This window comes from Eulemur rufifrons, chromosome 29 (genome assembly GCF_041146395.1).
Source record: "Eulemur rufifrons isolate Redbay chromosome 29, OSU_ERuf_1, whole genome shotgun sequence".
Taxonomy (NCBI): domain Eukaryota; kingdom Metazoa; phylum Chordata; class Mammalia; order Primates; family Lemuridae; genus Eulemur; species Eulemur rufifrons.
In genome coordinates, this window is record NC_091011.1 from 45,398,569 (window position 1) to 45,425,382 (window position 26,814).

The window sequence follows — 26,814 nt, forward strand, 5'->3', positions numbered from 1 at the left end:
GGGTCACTGTATATAAAGTCCTTGTTAGAGGATTTCTATTCTAACAAGTGGACTTAGCAGTATTGTAGTAAATTCTTACCTTGTCTTCAAAAATCTTAAATCTGCGAGCACAGATATCGTGCAGAACTTTTATCTGATTAGGAGTTGTAGCACATATTGTAAAATGCTAAACAGGGGGTGGGTGGGAGGTACACTCTGAAAAGTCTGATGTTTCCTAGGAAAATGTGTATTTTTTGTGTTAAATTCCATATGGCTTTATACTATCTGGACTAATTGTATCGGGAATTCCTATTTGTTTAGGAAAATTCAAGACACTTGTAATGGTTGATTAATCCCAAGGGCTATGTAGCATAAACAAATCAATTTATAAGCCAGCTGGAAATGAGGTTAGGGCAAGAACTATGCCAGCATTTAAAGTCATGTAAATTGAAGTGCTGTGAAACTTGTAACACGTTTGCTAAAGGTAAAGTATTATTATAATAATTAAGAATATTATGGGTTTTAACATTATTACTAACTCTGCATGATTTAATTTTGGATACTTGCCAGTAAGAATTATTTAAATACCTATTTTCACTACATGCAGCCTTTCCTAAAGATTGCTCACATTTCCTTTGCCAGGGAACTTTCCTTGAGTGCACAGAAAAACTTTTTTTTGTATCCTCGTGAATATCAATGAAGATGTCCAAGATGCTTTGGCCTCAAGCTTCTGCTCCAAGAATTCTCCCTTCTGGACAGCCTGATACCGTTTTTGGCCTTTCTGGAAAGATGAGCTTTACTCCTCATGCGTGAGTCCTAACAAAGAGTGTAGCCAACAGAGTAACAGCCCCAAAGATGTTCATGTCTTAATCCCCAGACCCTGTAAATATGTTAGCTTATGTGGCAAAGGGCAATGAAGGTTGCAGATGGAATTAAAGTTGATAATCAGCTGGCCTTATAATAGAGATTATTCTGCATTATCTGGGTAGGTCCAATGTCATCTCGAGGGTTCTTAGAAGTGGAGGAAGGAGGCAAAACAGCAGATTTTCTCCCAGAGCCTTCAAAAAAGAACCTGGCTTTAGCAACACCTTGATTTTAGCCCAGTGAGCTCCTTAGTGGACTTCTAACCTAAGAACTATAAGATAATAAATCTATATTGTTTTAAGATACCACGTTTGTGTAATTTGTTACAGCAGCAAATGTTAAACTAATACACAGAGCCAACCCAGTGTTCTTCTGAGTATGGGGGAGGATAGAATAGCTATCAGCCTTGCCCCACTCCTGCCCACTTGTATATTATCTTATAGCTGAGTGAGTTAGCTGGACAAAAGGAACATGAGGTCCCATGGGAAGGGTGTGTGGTTTTCCAGTACAAACCCAGGCTGCTCTGATACTGGAAGGTCTACCTTCACCTTATAGGGTCAGAAGGCACTTTAATATGAGGGTCTTTAGGAGCCCCACACCAGAATATAGCTGGATTTCTATTAACTATGTTTACAAATAATACTGGAGAAGAAAAATATGTGAAAGTTATCATAACTTTCCATCCTCAAGAGAAACACCTGTCAGGTAAATATAGGTAATACCTGTCAGGTAAATAAAGGTAACATAGCTTGATAGGTCTTCAGTCTCTGCCTTGAACCAGAAGGGCAGAGCTGTTATGAAGTGGGCTTTGGGGACTGACCCATCAAGTCAAGGCCCTGCTCTGCACACCAGCTAGGTGATCTTAGGCATCGGTGTAGGCTTGGGGGAGTCAAAGCATAGAGCTGAAACCTGAAGGCTTCCAGTTACTGCCTCAACCCATGAGCCATGGACTACAGAGCAGGAACACGCATTGTAAGAACTTTGTGAGATACTTTAAACTTTGTAACTTACCCATTTGTTATGTTGATCACCTCCTGTCTGTTTTCCACTTAATGTTAAGCAGTACCACACTCAAATGTAAGAATATCTGGGTGCTTGTCTTTAGTGGGAGCAAAGAAGGAATGAGGCAGGTGGGTAGAAAGGACGAAGGTGCGTATAGATCTAGATGTCTTACTATGCTAACTTAAAATTGTGCTGGTTTTGAATTTTCTAATAGAGCTAAGCAATTTTGAAAACATCAGAATAACTTTTCTCAAAGTGAAATAAGTTAAAAGAGAATCCAATCATTTAAAAAAATATATTTTGGAAGCTATTCTTGTCTTACTCCACTTATCTGAGTGGAGTAAGCAGTGCCAGAGACCAGGAAGACACAATTATACCAAGTGGGAGAGGACACAAAGGGATTAACAAGGGTGTCTCTGAGAAGAATGTTAGGCGAATGTGTCAATGTGTCAGTAAAAAGGCTTAGAATATGGGGATTACTAAAGAAGCTATGGAAGAAGGCAGAAAACAGACATACGTTTTATTAGGAGAGACAGGGAGAAAAAGAAATGGTGATGGGTGGTGTATCATGCCATCATGTTCCCAGATGCCCACACCAGGAGCTGAGATGGCTTGGAGTGAGTCTGAGTCTTAATCCTCACATTAACAAATGGTTTCTGTGTGATAATAGTTCTTATGTTTCTTAGTTCTTAATTCTTTTTCAAATAGTTTTTGTAGATTTTGTTTTATCCTCACTGTAAGCTTACAGGTAGGAATTATTGTTCATTTAGCAAGTAGAAGAAATTGAGGCAGACTGGTTAAAGGGCTTGCTCAAGATAAGAAGAGCTATTATAGTCATGAACAGATCTGGAATCAGGTCTGTCCTGGGAGAGCTCTTGCTGTTATATGAGCCTGAGTCCTAGAAAGTATGGAGAGAACTGAAATTAGGTACCTAAATACAGAATTCTTGAACGCTAATTCTACAAAATTTTGTAAATCAACGTGAAATTTTCAGACACATGTAGAAAAATTTTCTACAAAATATCTGAAAGTTGTTTGCCCGAATTTTTGATTATATAGTTAGGTCCTGTTAATCTTATTTGTTCAGGCCTGTTCCCAGTTTCCTATAGTCAGCTTGTCATCTCCTTATTACCATAAATATATCGACCACACTATATCTCCTGATTTGGGGCTTGGTAAATTTGGTCATCTTATGGTTTGGTATTTGGTTATCATATAAATATGACAGGTGTTGAAAAACTATCTTGTATTGTTTATTTTCTGCCAGTAGATCTCTTTTCTTTTTTTAAGCATTTAAAAAAATTAATACTTTTTGTTTTTCCCTTTTAAAAAATCAGTTAGGGTATTAAAAGGAGGACATGTTCATTTCTCACTGTGCTAGATCCCTTGTCATAGGATGGAGTAACAGAGTCCTGGCTAAGAGCTCAAAGGCCCTGCTGAAATCCTCAGACAACTTCAACCTCTCCAAAAACTATTAAAGGAATAAGTAAATTTAACTTCGATTGTTTCCTAAATGTATCTTGTAGAATTTTATAAATGTACTTGGTGAAGTCTCCTATGGGTGCATTTTCCAGACTGGGAACAATTTTGACAGAACCTGACAGTCATGAGACAGGCTCATTAACAAATGGTTAGTTCACCTATGCCCCTCACTCTGGGGACTTTCTCCTAACTGTCAAGCCATTCTTTAGTCTTTAGGGAGAGAAATACTATCCAAGGTCAAAGGAAGTCCTTTTGAGTTTCTCTTACGGGTCCACTAAATTTGCTCATTCCTGGGGTAGATGGTGGAGCTGCTATAGTACCCCACAAACACGGGAAATCTCTAGAGCAGGGCTATACTGACAGCCTTCTTTTCCTTACTTTCATGAAGTTTAATCTGTCTCTTTAAACAATGCCTCATTTCAGATGATACATCCCTGTTATCTAGAGCTTTCCTTGTGGGTTGTACTGTGGGGAGGGAGATTATTTTTAGTATGGTTTGTCAGTCTGTCCCTTTTGATAGTTATTTAGTGCATCTAGAGGGATTGCTACGCATCTTTCTCTTCCTGGGTTTCTTGAAAGCTCTGACCTAACTTTATCTATATTTTGGGAAGACCTGGAAACTGAGGAAAGGGAAGGGATGTGCTAAATATTAAGGTGGTGCTTACCTCTTTCTACTACTGTGCTAGAGAATAACATGATTTCCAAAAGTAGTAATTTTCACTGACATCTCTGTGAGTCATTGACAAACCTACTTTTGTAGTACAAGTGGCCCATAAAATTGGAAGAGATATTTAGAACAGTGCTGTCCAAAATCAGTATAACGCAAGCGACACATGTAATTTTTAATTTTCTATTAGTCTCTGCTGGGAGATAATTTTCCACGATCTCTCATGTTTCTTGTGAGCAAGGTAGTAATTGCCCGTTTGTTTTAGTCTATCCTTTCAAGGAAGTTTGTATAAAAACGAAATTTGGAAGACAGAGATAGTGTCTCACTCTGGTACTAAGGGCAGATTTTTGCTGTCTCATATACTAAAGTAATGTCTCTCTCTGAGGCAGAAGTCAGGTAGCTTTTCTTGTTGTTCTTCATATAAGATTTTGATTCCCTCAGCGTGAGATCCCTCAGCTGTTAAATGAACCCACTGCATACACAGAGCCCACTTGGGCTGCTGTCAGGGACTTGGAGATACAAGGGGAACTGATTGTTCCCAAACACAAAGCTCATACTGTTTGCCGTGCCAGGAGTAATACCCTCCTTTCTTTCTGACCCAGAAGTATCATGTCTTCTGTCAGCCTTTAGGAAAGTGTGGCAGGGTGACTTGCTAGCTTGTAAGTAGGATAAAATCTCAGACCTTTATAGTTCTTAACAGCCACAATGAGGAAAGTAAAGGTAAAAAGATGAAATTAATTAAAAAAATATTTTATGTAACCCAATATATCCAAAATATTACCATTTAAACATGTAATTGATATAAAAATTTATGAATTATATATTTCATGTTTTTAAACTAAGAATGTCTTTAGATCATAATGAAATGGGTAATCTTATTTTTGGTGTGTGTCATATGTAAACACAGGAAAGTGCAAGCAGTATAACCAGTGTCCAGAGACCATATCCATGAACTCATGAAACCATTTGAAACTCCAGTGGAAGACTTAGCTAAAACAGAATCTGTGCAATCCTGTCTCACACTCTCTAAGCAGCAGATGCATACGAAGTTAAAAATGTGGTGTAGTCATTAATGCTCACCAAATGTTTTATTTCTTCCTCTATTCCTGCCAACTCCCTTGCAGCTAGGTCAGGTCATTTGATCAGCGCTGGCTAATTAATGTGCATAAAATCAATGTGACACTTTCTGGCTGAGGCTTTGAAAGCCCATGTACAATATCCAGTCTCTCATCCTCTGAGTGAGGCATTCTTATTTACTCCTGATACCACATACTCATGCAGATTATGAAGCTATAAGATGGTGAGGCTTCCACCAGTTTCCACTATGCGTAACGTGAGTAATAACATTTGTTATGTTAAGTCAATAAGTTATGAGGATGTTTGTTACCACGGAAAAAAGTAGAATATGCTGACTGATACAGGTATTAGAATTCTTTTTATATTCCGCAGCTCTAAGAAACTAGAATTATTTCTGCTTTTAGCATTGTAGTCATTTATTAATGTCAAATAAAATATAATTCAGTTGTGAATTAAAAAAATTTTAAAACCAAGAAAGACCTTGTAAGGACTTTTTCAGTAGAATGTGTTGATGGATAGATTTTGTGGTGGTAACAGTGATCCAAGTTGTAGACAAAATATGGATTCTGTAGCAAGACACCTGAGTTTTAATTCTGGTTTATCATTACTGCATAACCTTAGCTGAGTTACTTCACCTCTCTGAGCCTCTTTCTGTATTTACAAATAATATGTAATATCTAAGGCACTTTTTACATTAAGATTCCATTATTATTTCATTGTAAAAAGACAAAAATGAACTGAAGTCATTATTCCTCTCTCTGAGCTATGGCATAGCTCTACTTTCAGAGAAAAATTATATTTATATCTCAAAAATTTAACTTGAAGAATTTTTATTCTTGATTTCAAGTCAAAGAATTTGATTAGTATTAATACTTATTATATTGATAAGCTGTTATTCTGATTTCTTGAGGAAAAAAGTATTTCCTAAAGTGATAGTACTTGTAAAATTGCATTTAGTGATAAGATAATCCTGAAGGGGCTACAGCTAGTTTGTAAGTTCATCTCTAATCTTTGAGAAGTGAAGAGAGGTACATCTAAGCCCAGCGGATCACTGTGAAGCACTGGCATTTTTTGAAAAAATTCAGAAGTTATACTTAATGTATTATGATTGCATTTTCTTCTGGATTTGACCACACAAGCATAACATACCCCACACTCCCACATAAATACACACACATACTCTGGCTGATTCTTTAAGTATTCATTTTATGAAAATATATAATGTGGTGATAACCACATGAAACAGATCTTTTTACAATATTTTAGAAGCAATAAGTATTACTGGTGGGTAGATTGGGGAAAAGACATTGGAAGAAAATTATAAAAATTAAATAACTTTTTAAGAAAGCGAATGAAATGAAAGCACAGACAACTTGAGAATAATTCATTCCACCTTTGGGTTTGGAAATTTGGTAAAAGCTTTTAAAACTAACTTTGAATTAATCACCTTGCCAGATTAACTCTCACTCTCCATTCCCTCTGTAGTCACACGTGTTGTAGGCACTCATGGCTACTAGGCTACTCTCTGGGTAGCTCCCATTCTTCTGCTACTTCCAACTGGGTTGTATACTTACTAAAAGTGAGTAGTGTTTGTTACCAAACTTGTTAGTGACAACTGTATCCGATATTCAACTTACAATATTTAATTATGTATAAACAGACCAATGAAATACAAGTTTAAAGAGTTTTTGTTTCTATGGACTCTAAGTGGTATACTTTGGAAATGCTCAATACCAAGTGAGAGTCTAAAATAGTTCTTGCCATGTTAGCTGTGGATAAGAACACTGTAAAACATGGTGCATGTTGGGAAATTTCCTTATTAAGGTTGCTTTATAAGTGCTAAATTTTTTGCTCCACATTAAAGAAAGTGAAACTGGAAACCGAAGATGATGCATTTCAGGTTTCGTTCAAAAAAGATAATGTAGAACTGTGATCATCTGATCTTCACTTCACTGAAAAATGAATATATATATAGGCAAATGAACATACATTAATATTGTTTAACTTAAAATGTTTAAGATGTATGTATTACTTGTATGACTCCTAACTCTATACTGGCTTTTTGATGAACTGAACAACTAGTGGTCCCAATCATGTCAGATAAGTAAGCACCTACCTCACCTAGATTCAAATCAATTTTCTTTAAACAAGCAAATTGAGAATTTACAAAACTTCTTCCTTGGCTTTGTAAGGTTGACTAAGGTAGTCAGGAAAAGAAATTAGGAATCTCAGGGGACAAAAGGCTAATAAAATTGCTGCCACCACAACATAACGTATGATTGTTTTCAGAATTTAATAAACTGGGGCGAGAAGATAACTTCAAACAAAATGACTGTGATAAATGCTGAGACTCCTTTTCAAAGCTGGGAAAGAAGAAACAAATATAGAGAAGAATAAAACTTTTTTCTCTGAAACATAAGGCATATGCCTACAGAAAAAGAGAGAGGACTAGAGAGGGAGGCAGAGATGGAGAGAACACGAGGGAGAGAACAAGGGAATATTATCAGGAGAGAGAGAGAGAAAGAAGGATAGGGCAAGAAAATGCATATTCAGAGACTCTTAAGGATCCTACTCGGTCCTTAATTTTTCTGTTTTTGTTTTCTATGTTAGAAATCCAGCTATATTCAAGACTTTTATAGGAACAGCTGGCCTTTTCAGTTAATTCACTGCTGACTTTTTAAAATGGAGCTCTAAGCACCCAAATTATAAGCCATCTAGCAATATAAAGAAATTTATGATTCTGTGAGTCATTCCTTATTTTCTTATCAATTTCAAAAAGCAAAAGGGGCTATCTTTGCTACAACTTAGGTTCTCTGAGAAACAGTTGCTGCTGTGGACATTAGCATGCAGACAATTTATTAGGGAATGTTCTCTGGATCAGCCATCATGGAAAGGAGGAGAAAGGAGCAGGAGTGGGGAGAGGGAGTAGTTGGGCTGTAGCCTGCCAAGGGGTCCAGGACTTTTTACTGTCTCACTGAACCCCTCAGTGAGCAGAGGCAGCCTAGCAAAGCGGTGCTCTCCTGCTGAGGGCAGTAACTGAGGGCTGAGAGCTGTCAGCTGGCAACACTCCTGCAGGTGAGGACCTTCAGTCTCGGGGGCAGTGTAGAATCCGTGACATTCTTTATGTTCTATTTTGGGATCAGTGTGGCTTAGTGGGGAAATTGTAGCCATTGTAGATATATAGCACTGGGTTCCAATACTGACTTTGTCATGAGCTGTGTAATATTGGACAAGCTACTTAACATCTCACGATCTGTTTCCTCATTTACTTACCACTCAAATTTCGGGGGAGGATAAAAGGAGTTAATGTTTATAAAAGACTGGCAAATAGTAGGTGCTCAATTAATGTGGGCTCCCGCCCACCGTTTTACAATAGATTAAAGAGATCTATGTAGACAGTATATTTTTCACCTGGGTATTTTTCTTTTTACATTCTCCTTATCTCACTTGCTATTTGGAGAAGAAAATTAACAATATTTTCCAAGCTATGTAATTTAACATGCTATTGTTTATGCTTCTAAGCAAGAATTTTTATATAAAAATTTTCCAACTAAAATAGACTACATTTATTTTAAGGAACAAAAAAGCTAAATCAAAGAAATAGCCTTTGTGTTTTCTTCTCACTGAAACCAGAGATAGAGTGTTCCTTTTAACATCTAGGATGTTTTATAACCTTCTTCCCTGATCTTAAGGTTCTAGGTCTTCTGGCATATTTCCCTACTCAAGCAACACTTTTTCCTCAAAGGATTTTGGGACTGTAATAGCTACCTGGTACTTCTCCCAGACCAATGGTGGCTCAGTCCCATTGAGCTTGAAAGATGACAAGAGTAGAAGAGTGGTTCTTAAAGTGTGGTCTCTGAGCATCACCTGGGAAATGGTTAAAGGTGTAAATTCTCAGGTCCCAACCCAGACCTATCTAAACAGAAACCACAGAGGTGGAATACAGCGACCCCTGCTTTAACCAGTCTGCCAGCTGACTTTAATACGCACTAAAGTCTGAGAACCACTGGAGTAGCGTATCAGTGTCTCAACAGGCAACAGATGTCATATGCAAATTAGGATAACTAAAGAAAGGTAATAAAGAAAGTATTTATAAAGTTGGCTAGGGCATAAGGGAAGTACAAAGGATAGTGGAGTACCCTGGGGCTTGTAATGGCAAAATCATTACCATCCCTAAGCCTGAAGGGATGAGGGAGTAAGAGGTTTCTGGAACCCAAAATAAGAGGGTCGAATGGAGAAGGATGCCTTGAGAGGAGCTGAAACCTCTGGGACACAGGCCAGGTCATAGTTTCCCACAAGAAGGAGAATCCTTTCTGTTTTCAGTTGGAGCTCTCTGGTGGCTGAATCCAACGAGAAGACAGAGGCAACAGGTCCTTTTCATATCTTGCTCATACAGGATAGGGAAGGATGGAGTGGGTCTAAATGGACAAATGGAAGATACCTGGAACAAATAGTAAAACCTAAATGTCGATAATTTTAATTCATTTAAAAGGTCCATCTTACTTAATTTTAGCCTTCCCAAGCAGCTACTTATTTCTGATTTACTTTAGAAGTGATTGCCTCGCAACTCCCGAGGTATATCCGTTGTTTTTGTTTTTTAAGGTTATTATTGGCAAGAGTCTGAAAAATACATGAAACAAGATCTTAAGGCTAGAAACAAATTTGAGTTAAGACAGTTATATCAACTTTCTCTTTTTCTAATCCTTATCATCATAAGCATTGCTTCATTGAAAACCAAAAATATGCCTGCATGACTGGCCAAAAAAATGAAAGTATTAGGATGTACAGCCATGGGAACTCTGTGCATTGTTGATCGCTTGGTACCAAAACTTTGGAAACCAGTTTGGCATTACCTAAAAAAGTTGAACATGTATCCCTATGACACAGCAATTCAAATCTCAGATTTGTTCTAGATTAACTCCTACTCATAAAACAAAGTGGCTTTGTTTTTAATAACTAGAAAATGAACACAATGCAAAAATTCATCAAAAGTAAATTGTTGATGAATAATCCATAATAATATGTTGTTGGCATATTTATACCAAAGGATACCAACAAAAATAAAGTGCAGTTATGTGTATCAACATGGATGAATCTCTCAAACATCTTTTTAAATTAAAGAAAGACGTCAACAAAGTATACATATAATATTATTTCATTTATATAAAGTTCAGAAGTAAACAAAACTAAGCAAGCAATATGTCATTTACAGGTGCGTCTACATATGGTAACACTACCAAGACACAAGGCACCTATCATTACAAGTCAGGATTGTGGTTCTACATGGTTATATAGGTGGTAATACATATATACGATGTATACATGGTTATGCAATGTATATGTGGTTACTCATTGGGAAGTGTTTGAAATACAAATGTCCATTTAAATTTAGATTGGCACGGTAGATCAATTTATACCTTTGGGTTATCCTACCTTGATGAAGGCTGTCTGCATGAAGGCTATCTGATGCGCTGCCTTCAAATGTTTCTGGTTCTTGTGCCACACCTGAACCTGGCAGTGGAATAATACCTGGTCTGCCCCTTTGATTGACAATTATATTTCTGTTCCATATTTTTTGCATTTTTTACATATCTTATTTCCTTTTAGAAATTGACTTCCAGAGAAAGAACCACTCTGATTTCCTACCATTAATAGTAGTTAAATAAGTTGGCTCAAGTATAAATTTCTTTTTATTCAAATAATGGTTATCACAATTACAACAAAAATTTTTTTATGTAAATTTTAAAGCATGCATAAAAATTGAGAGAATATATAATGAATTTCCATTCACTCTTCGCTCAGCTTCAACAGTTATCAATGTTTTTCAAAATGTTTTTTTCTTATAACAAGATTTAGATTTAAAAAAATGGCATTGGCTTTTTAAGTTCTGGTTTGTGTATAGAAGTAGAATGAACATATTTTGGAATTTAATGAATTTGAAATATGTTTCGGTTCATCGCTTATACCACTTCTGTGATTTGGAGCATTTTTAGTTATTTTTTTATGTAGAAGAATAAATTGCATTTTTAATAGCATCTCATATGGTTGCCTGAGGTAACACATTCTCACACTGAATTATAATTCAGTAAGAAAAATGCATTATTTTTCCCAAATCATATATAAGTGTCATTGATGGAATTAGAATTTAAGATCCCCAAACTTAAAATTATTATTTGGCTGATATTCAGTATTTTCTAATGGGCAGTAAAGTATGATGATAACCATTAACAGATACTTTTCAGTTATATTAACTTGATACCTTTGGATTATTAGATATCAGATTATACTTCCACATACTAATACAGACAGGCTTGTTAGTCCTCTAAATCTAAATACTTATAACTTGTTTTAAGTAGAAAGAAGAGGAAGAGAAATGTTCCACTCTCCCAATGCAGATGCCTAACATGCAGAACTGGGGGGTGGGTGGCAAAGAATTGAAAGAGAATTTAATTTGAAAGAATTTCAAAGTTTTAATTATAACAGTGGATTAGCCATAGTAATTACTGAATTGAGCCTATATTTTACAAGAAGGTACTCAGAAAAGTGGTGGGACATTCCCTAAATTTCATCCAGGGGCAGAGGAAAAAGGAGCCTCACAAAATACTTTTAAAAGAGCAGTAAAAATAAAAATAAAGTTGCTTTTTGCATACCATCCAATAAGTTTTTCTTTCTCTCTTTTTGCATTACATCCAATAAGTTCACAGTGGATGCACATATAAATGATCAGAAAAGACTGGGACTCCGTTTACCGATGGCAGAAATCACTCATACTAAATAGCTCTACACATGTGCTTTATCAGTTATCCCAGGGATATGAGAAGAGCATTGATCATGGATACATCTAAGTGATCATGGCCTCCCTGTACTCTCCTTTCATTCCTCATGAGGATGCAAGCTGGGTGGTGGAGATGGTGCACACCCTGCTCAGGGAGAGGAATGCTCCTCTTCTAAGGGGACTAGAACTGAGGGCTACACCAGACTTTAGGCTTCACACCTCCTGAAAAGGCCATACTAACACCCATTTGATTATGATTTCATGTAAGACAATAATTCTGTCACTCAGCAAAATCAGGACTCACGCTGTCCATATTCCTCCAAGTCCTGAAACCATGCTGAACCATTCTAATACAAAGTCTTCTTTCCTGTGCATAAGCTGGGGTTACAAATGTTAGTTAAATTAATGGCACCTGCTGTCACAAAGTCCAACATGCATGGTAGAAGTTCAGTTCTTATATAACTTCCAAAATTGGTGCTCCTAATGGGAAGACAACTCTTGTCTGCGTGGTGATTCAGGGCCCTGGGCTTGTTCCCTTCTGTGGCTCTGTTGTCTTCAGCACATGGCTTCCAAGGCCACCGTGCTTGTTGCATCAAGTTGGCCAAATGGGAAAGGACTTGGAAGAGTTTTTATGGACCAGGCCTGAAATTGGATCCTGTCACTTTGGTTTCTAGATTCTGTTGGCTTGAATGAAGTTACATGGCCACCTGCAGCATTAGCAAGTAGCACAGAAGGAAGAGAAATGGGTTCTGTGAATGGCTGGCCACACTTTCTTTTCTGTGTCTCTAGGGTCCAGGTATTTTACACGTACGTCTACTTAGGGCTTTTCATGAACAAGGCTGGCCATGGCCTGCCACATAACAAAGTTAAGCTATTCATTCAATTTTATGTAATTAGTTCCCCATGGCTTTTGATGTCAAAGACTAATAATACCTAACTCTTCTGGCAGAAATTGTTACATTTAAGGAGGCAACATAAAGGGCACTAATTTCGGAGAACTAATGTAGCAGCTTAGTATTTGCTCATTAGAGTCCATCATTGCCAACAGGTTTTGTTCTTTGTAATAACTTGACTAAATTTCTCCATGAAAATAAATGGTGAATATTAACTAAAATTTTACTTTAGGATGTAGATAATTAGTGAGTCTGTGTTTTCCAAATGTCTCTGTCATGAGGGCAGAGACAGGAATTCCAAATTCTTTCCTTGCAAAAGGGCAGCTCTAAACTATACACAGATAATCATGAAATCTGAATGTGACCCTGACATTCAATTTTCAAGTGATTTTAGAACCATCACTTTACTATTCTGTGTACCAGTATTCTCATATATAAAATATCTCTTACAGATATGTTCTGAAGATAACATTGAGATAATAACTATAAAAATATTTAAAAAAATTTAAAGTTGTTGTAAGAGTGCGAGGTGATATTTCTTCTAATTTTGAATTACTATTATAGATCAATAAAAGGAACAAAAATGATGCCCTGGTTAACAGAGACCATTCACTCAGCTTCTGACAGACCTTACTTTTACGGTGGGGAGGGGTTATTTCTGGCTGTCTTTCTGATACTGATTGGCAATGCCTTGCAGTTGCCTCTGTATTACACAGAAAGTGGTAAGGATGGGTTTATTTTCTGTGCACTGCCCCCTGGACTTGACCCCTCCCGGAAGTCCGGGTTTGTTTTTACTACCATGGACAGAAGAATTTGCTCTCCAGAGTGAATATCTTAGGGCTTCTATGTGGAGGTGCATAGAAACCCAGGCTCCATTTTGTGCTTTGAGAGACAGTAGCCAACAGGAAACTGAGCATTTTAACTTACACCTGGAGATACAGGTATATGCAAAAATAAAAATCATTTCTCTGGAGTTATTAATAAGAAATAAAACTAGATCATGCCTTGTTGAGCAGAGTTCTGTCTACCTCCGGGGAAGAGAATTTAATGATTTTTCTTCTGAGAATCACTTTTCCACAGATCCTTTACATGTATGTGTGCGTGTGTGTGTGTGTGTGTGTATATATTTTTTGCCTCAGGGAAAAATCAGGTAAGAGAAATAAAATGTCTTAATGGACTGATATTTGAAAAATGCATGAAAACTGTTAGAGTGCAACAACTCTTTTTATAGTTTATAAAATCCGTAAGTATCCTTAAAAGTATCTCTAGTTAATACCTTGAAAAAATTCCTAAGTTTATATTGTTAGATTAATTAGGTGAATAATAACTCTACTAATAAGATTTAGAGAAATGTTTCCATTTAGAAAAATAAAATTGAATTTTCTCAAGGAATTAATAACTAGGTTGGCTTAGGAATCTTGGATCCTGTTCACAGTAGCATTATAAGCAGAACTGAAAGAAACTGTAGAGCCCCAAAAATTAATGTAGTTAAGAGCCATATTTTGTTCTGATTTTGCTTTTGGCTTTTCCTTCCTAATTCCTGCATTGCTAACAATCAACTCTCAATTGAGATAAAACACCTGGTCCAGCTACTGTAACTCATTCAGTACTTGGTTTTTGAGTATCTACTATGTGCTGGGCACTGTGTAAGCCACAAAGTACATGGTACTGATGCCACCTGCAGGGACCAGTCTAACCTGAAGTTTGAAAATCTTACAAAGCCCTCAGGGGATAATCCTTGAAAAGGTTTAATGCTGAAAAAAGAAGAATACTTCTAAATGAAAGAAAATGGAACTACACCAAACTATTGCCACTTTTCCTCAAAAAAAAAAAATTTTTTTTTGGAAAGACTACAGAAACTGCCATGAGAATTGTGTCCTTTATCCAATGATATTTTTGCAGCCAATATTATTAACCAGGGACATCATCATCTAAATAGCTTTCATAAAAGTTAATAGTTTAGAAATAATAGCTGACAGTTAAATGTCACAACGTGAATTATAGAAGCAGCGTGGATTTCTGAATCTTCTCTTTCTCAAGCTAGCTGACCCTCTCCTAGTGAAAGGAAAAAAAAAAGATACACTTCCAGCAGGGACATTTCCCGCCCCCTTTAGGCAAAATGTCTCATAAATTGATATTCATTGAAATGTATACCTCAATTCTGGTGGTTGTATGAACTATAAAGGCCTAAGATTATTGCCTCAAAAAGGAAAAAAATTAGTTAATTTCTGACCTTTTTAGCTGGACTTCAATTTTATTTGATTATGAATTTCATTATGGAGGATTATATTAAAAATCGTCTCCATATCAATCACACGTTTCAATATTCATAAATTATTTCTAACTTTGGATTAGTTGCTAATTTGTTTATATTCTTCTTGACATCTCTAGGCTGTTGCCTTATACGATTTTACCAGCAATACTAACAATGAGTCAAAGTCACGTATTATCAACCTTTATCCCTTCAATACAGTCCTGAGACCAGAAATCCATATGAGACCTGAACTAATTCCCTTACTTTCTATAATTCCTGCTTTCCTTCCCATGTTTGTTATCCATCAATTTAGACTCCTGCTGTGAGAGTGATCGAGTTGTAGCACCTGCCACTCATTATTCAGAAGGTGGTCTATCTGGTTGAGGTGTTTCCATTTTTTTAACCATTCCATATACTTCCCATCAAAATTAGGGTCTTGGTGAAACAGGAGAATATTTCTATATGCAGGAAGATACTTTTAAAATCAAGAGTATGTAAGCTGAAATCTCCATATCAGTCAGTGCTCTGTAACATTGCATAAGGAGAACATTCCAATGCTGACTAGTAGGCTCTACTATTACACTGTAAGACTTCCCTGTTTTCTACTGTTTGTATTGCCTCATGTAAGAGGATGGGCACCTTGGTTTTCCAAGCAGGGCTGTAATTGATACTTAGAGATAGCTAATAGGAATCTTCCATTACATATTTGCAAAGATGAATTTACATGGGCCAGATAATATTTGGTAAGAAAAACATGAATAATTTCAGTAACTAGGGGCCACAGAGAAAATGTATAACAAGGAAAAAAGGAGTCTGACATAATAGCTACATTCTGTCACAAAGTCTGAAAGGTGCAGGGGGAAAGTAATCAAAGTACCTGGTCCAAGCCCCTTCCACAGTATAATAACCCCAGAGAGAAGAACTCGTGCTGCGCTGTGATTTTTAAAGTGTGAGCTGCATCTTTAGGGCCAACACTTAAACACAGCTGGGGGTGAACTTTTCCCGTTCTCCCCTTGAAGCAGGCTAGGATTGCCACCCAGCCTCAGCCACTGCCCTAATTGTCAAGACCTTGTCCCTGTTGATAACTGCACTCCTGTAATGGACAATGAACTCTGGCTTTTAGTTATGGCTACCACAGGTACCAGGATCTAGAACTCTGTCCTTATAATGACTATCCCTCCCTGTTGCACAATCAACTTTTCTCTCCCAACATAGCACACATATATGCTATAAAATCTCTAATCCAATAAAACCTCAAAATACAGAAAACAAAAACAAAAAAACACTTCTGTCCTTTGACCGTAGGTTTGCCATCAGCTGCCACTACATGTCTCTGCTCCCCTTTGTGACAAAAAAACCTTCAAAGAGCAGTGGCCCCTGTCTAAACCCACTTTCTTCCCTAGAATTCTCTCCCATTCCACTCCAGTCCCCATCACTCCACTAAACCCGCTCTTTTTAAGTCACCAGTGACCTCCAAATTACCAAACGTTGTGGTCAATTTTCAGTCCTATTTAACTCAGCCCTCACTGTCATTTGGCACTATTGATCCTTTCCTCCTTTTCGAAATACCTTTGCACTGATCCTGCCAAGCATCACTCTATCTTTTTTCTTCTTACTTTAATTGCTGCTTCTTATCATTCCCCTATTTTGGTTTTTCTCCTCTTCCTGACCTCTAATGCCAGAGAACCACAGGGCTCAGTCCTCAATTGTCTTTTATTTTCTGTACTTACTTCCAGGGTGATCTCATTCTTTCCCAATGGTTTTAGATATCAGTTATATGCTGAACCTCCAAATTTATATCTCCAGCCCTAACCTTTTTCTTGAGTGCAGTATCTTTGAATATCTGTTTATTTGATGCCTGCACACCATTGTCTAATGGACATCTTAAACTTGGCATGTGCAAACTGTTCTCTGGATTGCCTGTCCTCTCTCCCCTAAACTTGCTTTTTCTCAGGGTTTCCCATGTCATTAAATAGACATGGGCCAAAGTTCTGTTACAAAGACAAGCAGGGGCAGAGGAATGTAAGGTGATTACAGCCTCTAGTTTATTTATCCTTTTTCTACCAGGCACCAGCTTCTTAATTACCCTCCAGCCATATGCTGTTCTCCTAACTAATAGCTACATCTGTGGGAGAAAACAAACACTATTCAGCAATGCGATAAACCGTAAATCCTCCTTTTTTGTATACAATCGATAGTACATCATGGAACTAATTCCCATCGATCATGATTTTGTTCTAGTCTAGCTCTGTGTTCTGCTTAAAATATGTGACTAGGTGATAAGTTGCAGACCAGATAATTAAGAGACTAGTAATTTAAATACTGAGATATACCCAGGAATTATAAATGGTTCCAGGGGAATATTCTGAACAGTTTGGTTTTTTGTTTGTTTCTCTCTTTTAATGTTTCCTTTTTGTTCTCTCCCACCTTCGCCCTGGTCTTTATTGAAGTTTTGTTTTTCTATTTGAAGTTTTCAATTTAGTATAGATTTCAGACTCAGAACCAGGGGAGTCTTAGTTCTTCCTGGCCCTAGAGGTTATTCTCAAAACAATCAATTTGTCATTGTATTTAACAAGGTACGTATTTATTTATCAAACACCTTGTTACTTAAAGGATTTGAGGCTGCCAATCTAAAAGTTCCTGAAGACCATATTGATCACAGGGGTTTTTTTGTGTATATATTTTTTGTTCTGTTTTGTCTACTTGCTCTGCCACTAGCTTTTAGCTTTCTAAATAGCTTTTTGGTCTCTTCATCTGCCACATCAAAGTAATGACAGACTCTTTTATATAGCAATAAACAGAAAATTAAATGCTTAAAAAGCACTGGAAAATATATAACAGTCTAGATAGACAGATTTTAATCTTCTGATGAGACAGGAAGGGAAATAATACCTTAGAAATTTTCCCTGTTTATTTCATTTTGATTTTTACTCTGTGGAACTGAAGAAGTAATGATACTTTATATGTAGGCCAAAATGAAAATCCTAACATATTCATGGCTACTGAAACTTGGCTAATTTTTCTTTTACTTTGTTTTTTAAGCAACATATCTACAAGATATAGCAAATATCATGTAGAATGGAGAGATTCCAAAATGTAGAAAAGTTTATTTTCTTCAAAGGGCTTAAGCCAGAGTAAAGGATTCACAAAAGTGACTGTAATATATTACGTTTTTATAAAAATCTTTGCTTAAGCTTAAATATTTCTCAAATTGGGCTCCATGTATAATCAGGGATCTGCTAATTCCCTTTAAGATATTTTATGTTATAATTTAAAAATCATTTGGAAATATTAGTAATGTCTTATGTAAGAACATTGAGCTGACTCTCCTATAACCAAGAACTTCTACAAACTTACAAACACACTCTTATTTGAGTTTTTCATCAACCTGGTATCTAAAGTGACAGTTTTTCTTTGAATGTAGCTTGCCTAGTTGCAATTAATTTCCTAATGTCAAAGTGATAGCAATATCCCAAAGTATGTTGAATTAATCAGATTGAATTATTTTCCTAGTTATAAATACAAAATTCTTCTAAAGTGATAGTTCACAATAGAAAGATATATCATAATTTGACTTTAGTTTTTAAATATATTTTAAAAATCACTTTAATTGGATACCACAAAAATGATAGCGTGGCAAAGAAGTGTACTTTGTAAATGTTGTGGCCTAAAGATACAGTCACATTCAATCATACAACATAGGCTAATGATGATTTGTATACAATGTTGAACACAGATGATGTCATGAGGCACTACATATATGAAATTTCACAGTTGTTACAATAAAAAAGGAACTATTTTCACAAACTATTTTTTAAGCAGTTTACATGAATTAATTTATTTAATCTTGTGGTCAGCAGAATCAAAGCCCCCTCAAACAGATCCACATTCTAATTCCCAGAATGTGCAAACATGTTACCTATACGGCAAAAGGGACTTTGTAGATGTAATTAAGATTATCGACCTTAAATAGTGAGATTATTTTGGATTATCTGGATGGGTCCAATCTTGTTACATGAGCCCTGAAAAGCAAAGAACTTTTTCTGGCTGAGATCAGAGAGGCACAGTAGCAGAAGTGAGAGAAATTCAGAATGTAAGAGGAACTCAGGAGAGGAACTGGAGAGGAGCACAGGAAGGATTTGAGAAGAAATTTGATCCTGTAGGATCAAGAATTGACCCCTGGCTTACAGCCAACAAGGAAATGGGGGTCTCAGTCCTGTAACTGCAAAGAAGTGAACGTGGCCTACAACCTAAATGAACTCAGAAGCAGATCCATCCCCAGAGCCTGCAGAAAGGAACACAGTCTTGCTGACACCTTGATTTTGGCCTTGGGAGACCCTAAGGAGACGGCCCAGCTGATCCTCTGGAATTTTGACCTAGAAAACTCTGAGATATAATAAATGAGTGTGTCAAGAAACTAAATTTCTAGTCCTTTGTTACCACAGTGATAGAAAACGAATACAAATTTTTATGGCAGCTTGTGAATTGGTGCCATTATTATCTCTGTTTTACAGATAAGGGAACCGAGGCACAGAGAAGTACATAACATGTCCCAAACCACCCAGTGGTACACCTGGGATTTTGGTAGGAGAAATGAGCCAATATGGCAGAGTGTATTAAGGGTATGTCATACCTCCCCCTGCAAATATACTTCATAGCAGTCAGAAATATATTTTTATTGAAAGAAGATGTAATGTGTGTGTTGGATCTTTTGCATATGATCTGTAACAGTTCATTAACAGTAATGTACCAGTAATTATTTGTAAATTTACTAATAAGCGTTAGTAAATTATTTTCAAACAATATTTTCAACTTTTATCATATTTATTTTAGAGATGCACAATTAAATAGTTTGTCCCATCAAACTAATAAATTAATGACTAAAAAATGCGAGTTTTTTACTGAATTGAAAGCATAATAATTGGAGATAATGATTGAAATAATGGTTTGTTGTGTTCAAAACAAAAAACAAAATTGATACAGAAAATATAAAACATTCAAATAACACAACGAATTTTTGCCGTAAGAATTATTATAAGATCTACATGTAGTTGACCACAGCATGGGGTTCAGTGTGAATTGTTATGAAGTAAGTGTTTGAATGTGGTTGAAATTTCTGGAAATCAACATAAAATATATTAAAATTGTCTCTCTACTTTAAAAAAATAACTTCTGTGAATTACGTGCACATATGATTGCCACAAAAATAGATCTGGCCACAATGAACAAAACTCAATACATGCTTCTTACAAACTATTCTTACAAAATTCAAAACTGCCTCAACTATGCACCATTGGAAACCACAGAAATCATGGTCATTAAAATGCTGCAAGAAAGTCAATTAAATGAATTTAATAATAAATTAATATGAATAATATTAAATATAAAATGTTATAAATATTAATACTATTAAATGAATAATAAATAGCATCAATTCATAAAATCATAAATAAATTAAGTTCCTGAAAATATGAAGGAAGAATTATTTTCTTACAAAAATATTTTTCAATTAAAAAAGTACAGGCATGTCAAATAATGTTGTTTATATTTTATTAATGGAAACATGAACAAACTTTGAAAATTTTCTTATCTCTTTCTTTGTCAGCCAATACTGTTGCTGTATTTTAAAATGTAACTTTTAATTTCTTATAATGCCACGTATTCAACATGACTAGAATAAGAAAGATGGTGTATGTGCTATATCTGAAAAATATACATGACTTGTTATGAAGAAAAAGATTATTGTGTCAAATGGCCTCATTGCAGTATATACATAGAGCAGCCTCAGAAGTCAGAAATACATTGGAATATTATTCATATTAGACAAACCTTTTATAATCATCAACTTTGTTAGACCTCATCTACTCAATTCTTGCATATTTTCCATACTTTGTAAATCAAAAAACAGTGATTATTAGTAGTTTTATTGCATTCTGAAAAGTTTTGGCTAATTCATGGAACGGTTCTTAAACATTTAAAAAATTACCTGATAAAATAGAAGTACTTTAATAATACTTGTAATACATTTCAACTTCATTAGTAAGTGTTCAGATAACTTTAAAGTTTTACTATTTATAGAATATTTTGCTGATAAAATAGAAGTATTTTTCAATAATTTTTATAGTATATTTCAATTATGATAACAAATGTTGAGTTAATTTTAAATTGTTGGTTTTTATAGAGTGAGATATTTAAAGAGAAAAAAGGGAGCCTCATTTACCTCTAAATATCCTTAAGTTCAGCTATTGTTGTCAAATTAAAATAGTATGAAGTCTTATAAATGATTATCACTATTAATTTTTACATATGGCCTAATGTTGAAATCAGGTAGACCAAAAGCAAAACACAATACAGCTCACATTGCTAAAATTATTTTCAAAATATGGAAGACAAAAGACATACATGTTGCATATATATGCACATGTTTTATATACAATCCCATGCCCCTTCCAAAAACTATTTTGATAGTCATATACATTTTAAGCTTTGTGGTCTCTGGAAGATGCAATACTTGGTTATGGAATTTAATTTTTTTTTTTGCCACTTTGGTCTAGAATTTATAATTGTTTCTGTGTGTGCTGAAAGTAAGAATGAGCTGTCTTCTGACCATATATTCAAACAGTATGGTATAACATAGACTTGTGTGGAAATCTACGAGTAGCACAGACTTGGCAAACTCCACTTGTAAGAAGCCAGTTGGCTCATAGCAACATTAGTACAGTTGCTCCAAATAGGTTTGTACAGTTCCATTTCTTTCTTAAAGCATTAACCTAACCTAGGCATTCTAACCGTTTTTGAGACCCCTTCAAATTCAAACCAAATCAAATGCCTGTTAGTGTTCTGCTGCTTTTCTGTAAAAACCTTGACTTCTGCTGGAACTTAACTTCTCTCTCTCCTAGGTCTTTTAATTCTCAGACCTTCAAGAAAAGACAAAGTGATAACATCAGACTCTTCTTTTAGAAAGTAAAACATAGTGTGAGTCATGCATCACAACAAGCATTTGTATCAAACTTCCTGCAATATGGGTTGTTAGTTGATGGAAGCGGTGATAAAGGCAGGTTGTATAATCTTTCTTGGATGTGGCTGAAGATCGAGTTGTCCTTAATGTCTGGAATTGGAAATCCAGATAGCTGACTACTCAAGTAGAATTTAGACTGGTTTTTCCCCCTTTTTTTTTTTTCTCTAACAAATTGTACATGTCTTGCATAATTCTCTGCAATAAACTGTCAGTGTATGAAGAAACAATTCTGAATGATTTTATGAACACTGAAATTCTGGAGGTACAAGTTAAACTTGTGATTATAAAGACAGGAAAGAAAGTCTTACTGAAATTAAATCATTCAAATATATTGGAACTTTATGATTTTTGCAACATGATTATCATTTTAAAGTGCTCAAAATTTATCTAGGAAATAAAAATGTGTGTAATACCTAGCAATAAATTTTGATTTCTGTAAAATTTATATCTGAAATAATCTGTTCAGTCAACTCCTTTATGTTTCACTTGAGTCATCCAAATGTTAGTGAAAATTAAATTATTTTAAAATGCAAATTTATTCAGGCAATTAATGAGTGCATTTTGTTGTCCTTCAAGTTAAATGATGATATATTGAATGATGAATAGGGATTTTTTTTTCTGTTGAGAAATTAAAATTTTTTCCTACAATAACAATTTTTAAGTCTTTTTCCCTGGCTTTAAGTGTCACAAATTCTCTTTCCACTTTTAAAGGGATAGCCATTTTAATGTTTATGTTAATACATTGTCAAGAAAGACTTTAAAATACTAAATAACTTCTCAGGAAACTGTTAAATAATTTTCCCTCCCACTCACAAATGTTTAGATCTTGTTTATGTGAGGTAATGGAGGTTATGAGATAATACTGAAAATTTGCAACAGTACTGAATCATTTATTCTTTCTAAAAATATATTAATAAAAATTAGAGCTATTGATCCTTGGAGAGAGAAAAAAATAGTGAACTATTTGGAAATAACAACAATTTATGCCCTTGTTTCTGCCATTTATAAATTTTTGATGGCATTAGTTCATCTTGAGATGTGTTAGCAATTACAGAAATTCTAGAATCTCTTAAGACAAACATTGAATATTCATATATTGTAGTATCTCCGGTCTAAATTGTGACCTCCAACCCAATATTTCTGGGTTCAGCAATATTGAGTGAACTATGGAATAGATTCACTTGTAAGCCTGTGTGAACGTGGAACCAAGCGGACTCCAGGAAGGAGAATCATTCCAAGGGAAGGAGTCTGACATGAAAAGGCTGACAAAGCCTCAGTCACTAAAGGGAAGAGCAAGTCTGCATCCAGTATGGTGTCCATGCCCTGGCTCATGTCCTCTGATGATATGAAGGCTAATATCCGAAGATGTAAAAATGGGAACTCCCATAATAACAGAACATGGGAAGAGTCTTGCAGAGTTTTAGCAACTACAGGGCTCCAGTACTTCAATCTGGGGCCGAGGAGAGTCTGTAGAGAGCAGCATGAGAGAATGTTCTCTGCAGACTCTTCAGGACCTTAGGCAACTGCAGTGGTGCCTGGAGGAGACTGTTGTACCTGCAGGGTGTGGAAAAATCCCATAGTAGTAGGAATAAAAGAAGATTAGGAAGATGAAACAGACAGAAAAGGGAAGAAACAGGAGCCCCAGTATGGCAGCTAACTTGATGGCGTTTGGAATTGTGGGAACTCATGAGAGACATTCCCAGTAATGCATGAGGAAGAAAAGCCAGGGGCTGGGTCTTTCATTAGCAGGTTTGGGTGGGTTTTATTTATGACCACTCTTGGTGCTTTCCTTATAAGAGGTTCTCAATAACTGTAGATTGAATGAATGATGTAAAGGTAATCCAAAAATATTTAAGAGGTGGAAGAAGGAACTGGCAATATAAAAGGTCAGCTGCAACCTCTATTGGATATAGTTCTCTCTTGGTTTGCCTAATTAATCTCTGGGATTTGAGCACTTGAAAGACAGAATTAAAAAGGTGTGTTTCAATCATCTGATGGTGGAACAAAACTATCTCATCCTGTGGAATTTAAACATTAGTCTTGCCATAGTAAAGTTAAAGAATATTGAAAACTAGTATAAATTTTGTAGAGAATTCCTTGTTTATCCATTTTCTATCTAGATGATATTCTAAAAGCCAGGACTATAATTTACTTCTCAATCAGAATAATTTCCTGATTATTAAGTTTTGAATATCAAGATTTTACTTTGTAATTCCTTGGCTCTGAGACAAAGTTTAATGAATGCTAATGTCTTAAAAATATTCTAAAGAAGATGAATATGATGTCAATAATGAAGAAAAATGATCCATTATCAAAAAATATAAACATTACATGTATTTGCAGCTGCCATACCAGCTTTTTCTGCCCTACAGGAATAATCTCTGATGAAATAAATTAATTGATGTGCATTTTTGTTTAAAGCCTAATTATTTTCATATGTTCAGGAAAGCTCATGTTGAAGAAATATGTATTTGATTATGTCACTTTCTTGCTTAAGGCCCTTTGATGACTTTCTACCATCACCTGTTGTAGGGTAGGTATTTGTATGCCAAGAATAATCCATTTTTAATCAGATTTATTTGATTCTTTTTCCTATTGAATTGTTGGAGCACCCTATATATTCTAGTTATTAATCCCTTGTCAGATGGATAGTTTGCAAATATTTTCTCCTATTCTGTAGATTGTTTCTTCACTTTGTTGATTGTTTCCTTTTTAGCTTGATGTGATCCCATTTGTCCAATTTTGCTTTAGTTGCCTGTGCTGTGGGGGTATTACTCAAGAAGTCCTTGCCCAGACCAATGTCCTAAAGCATTTCCCCAAGGTTTTCTTTTTGTAGTTTCATACTTTCAGAACTTAGATTAAAAATATTTAATCCATTTTGATTTGATTTTGTATATGATGAGAGATAAGAATTTATTTTCATTCTTCTGCCTATGGATATCCAGTTTTCCTGGCACCATTTATTGAAGAGACTGTCCTTTCCCCAATGCATGTTCTTGGCAACTTTGTTAAAGATAAGTTTGCTACAGATGCATGGGTTTATTTCTGGGTTCTCTATTCTGTTCCATTGGTCTATGTGTCTGTTTTTATGCCTGTACCATGCCGTTTTGGTTTTTAAAGTTCTATAGTATAATTTGAACTCAGGTAATGTGATTCCTTCAATTATGTTCTTTTTGCTCAGGATGGCTTTGGCTATTTTGGGCCTTTTGCGATTCCATATAAATTTTAGGATTATTTCTTCTATTTCTGTGAAAAATGTCATTGGTATTTTGATGGGGATTGCATTGAATTTATAGATTGCTTTGGGTATGTGGACTTTTTAATAATATTGATTCTTCCAATCCATGAATATGGCATATCTTTCCATTTTTTTGTATCATCTTCAATTTCTTTCATCAGTGTTTTATAGTTATAGAGATCTTTCATTTCTGTGATTAAATTTATTCCTAGGTATTTTATTTTATTTGTAGCTATTGTAAATGAGATCACTTTCTTGGTTTCTTCTTCAGATGGTTTACCATTGGCATATAGAAATGCTACTGATTTTTGTATGTTGATTTTGTGTCTGAAACTTTACTGAATTTGTTTATGAGTTCTAATTTTTTTTTTTTGTGGAGTATTTAGGTTTCTCTAGATATAAGATCATATCATCTGCAAACAAAGATAATTTGACTTTTTCCTTTCCATTTGGGATGCCTTTTATTTCTTTCTTTTGTCTGATTGTTCTAGCTAGAACTTCCCATACTATGCTGAATAACTGTAGTGAAAGTGGGCATCCTTTAAATATCCCTGATTTATTAAGTGCAGAAATCTAGTAGACTAAATTTATCCCAGCCGTGGGATGTGTCAGAAAGGGCTTGTATTTGTGGAAAATACAAACAAATTAGAGATAGATTCCTTGTCTTCAAGGCCCTTATAATCTATTTGAAGAGACATAAAATAAAAAATATAAAAATAAAATAGTACAATATAAAATAGTATTTAGTACAAGAGTACATGGGAAATCATGGGCAGCCCACCTGTTATGACTTGAGTCTGTTATAAAAAGGTGTTTATGAGTTTTTTGTCCAGAATTCAGATCCCGTCTTTCTACAGAAAACTATTTGACATATTAATCAATTTTCCTGAATAGTCTATGTAATTCTATTTATGAAATTTAAAATAAGCTTTAGTACTAACAGTGATATATAATCTAATAGCATTTATTGTGACACTTTATTTGTATGCCAAATTTAATTACTTAATTACTATGTTCACATACTCAACAAACATTCTGATGTGCATCCACTACATGCCAGGCACAGGGGTATAGCTGTGAGCAACACAGATAAGCTCTGTCTCCTCATGGAACACATAGTCTTTTGGGAACAGCAGACATTGACTGATCATAATAAAAGGAGATAAGTGTTATGAAGGGGGGATTATAGGGTGTTGTGGGGACACAGCCAGAGCTTTCTTGAGCTGAGTCTTCTTACGGCGGAGTTAGACTGAAGTTTTAAGGGACAGTGGATGTAGACTGGATCTTGGAGAGAAGAAGGCAGAAGGATGGGTTCCAAGAAGAGGGAAGACATGGAAGGAAATGTGCATATAGAGCCCATTTGTCCTGTGGCTGCAGTGTTGAGAATAGAGTGAAAGAAAGCTACAGGCTGGGGAAATAGGTAAAGGGCAGATCACGGCAAGCTTCATAATGAAGTTGGTCCTTATCTTAAATGCCACGGTGGGTGGTGATACTCCCAGATTTGTGTTTGTGAAACATCCCTCTGGAAGCAGGTGAGGGAGGAGTTGTAAGGACCAGAGGTGAGA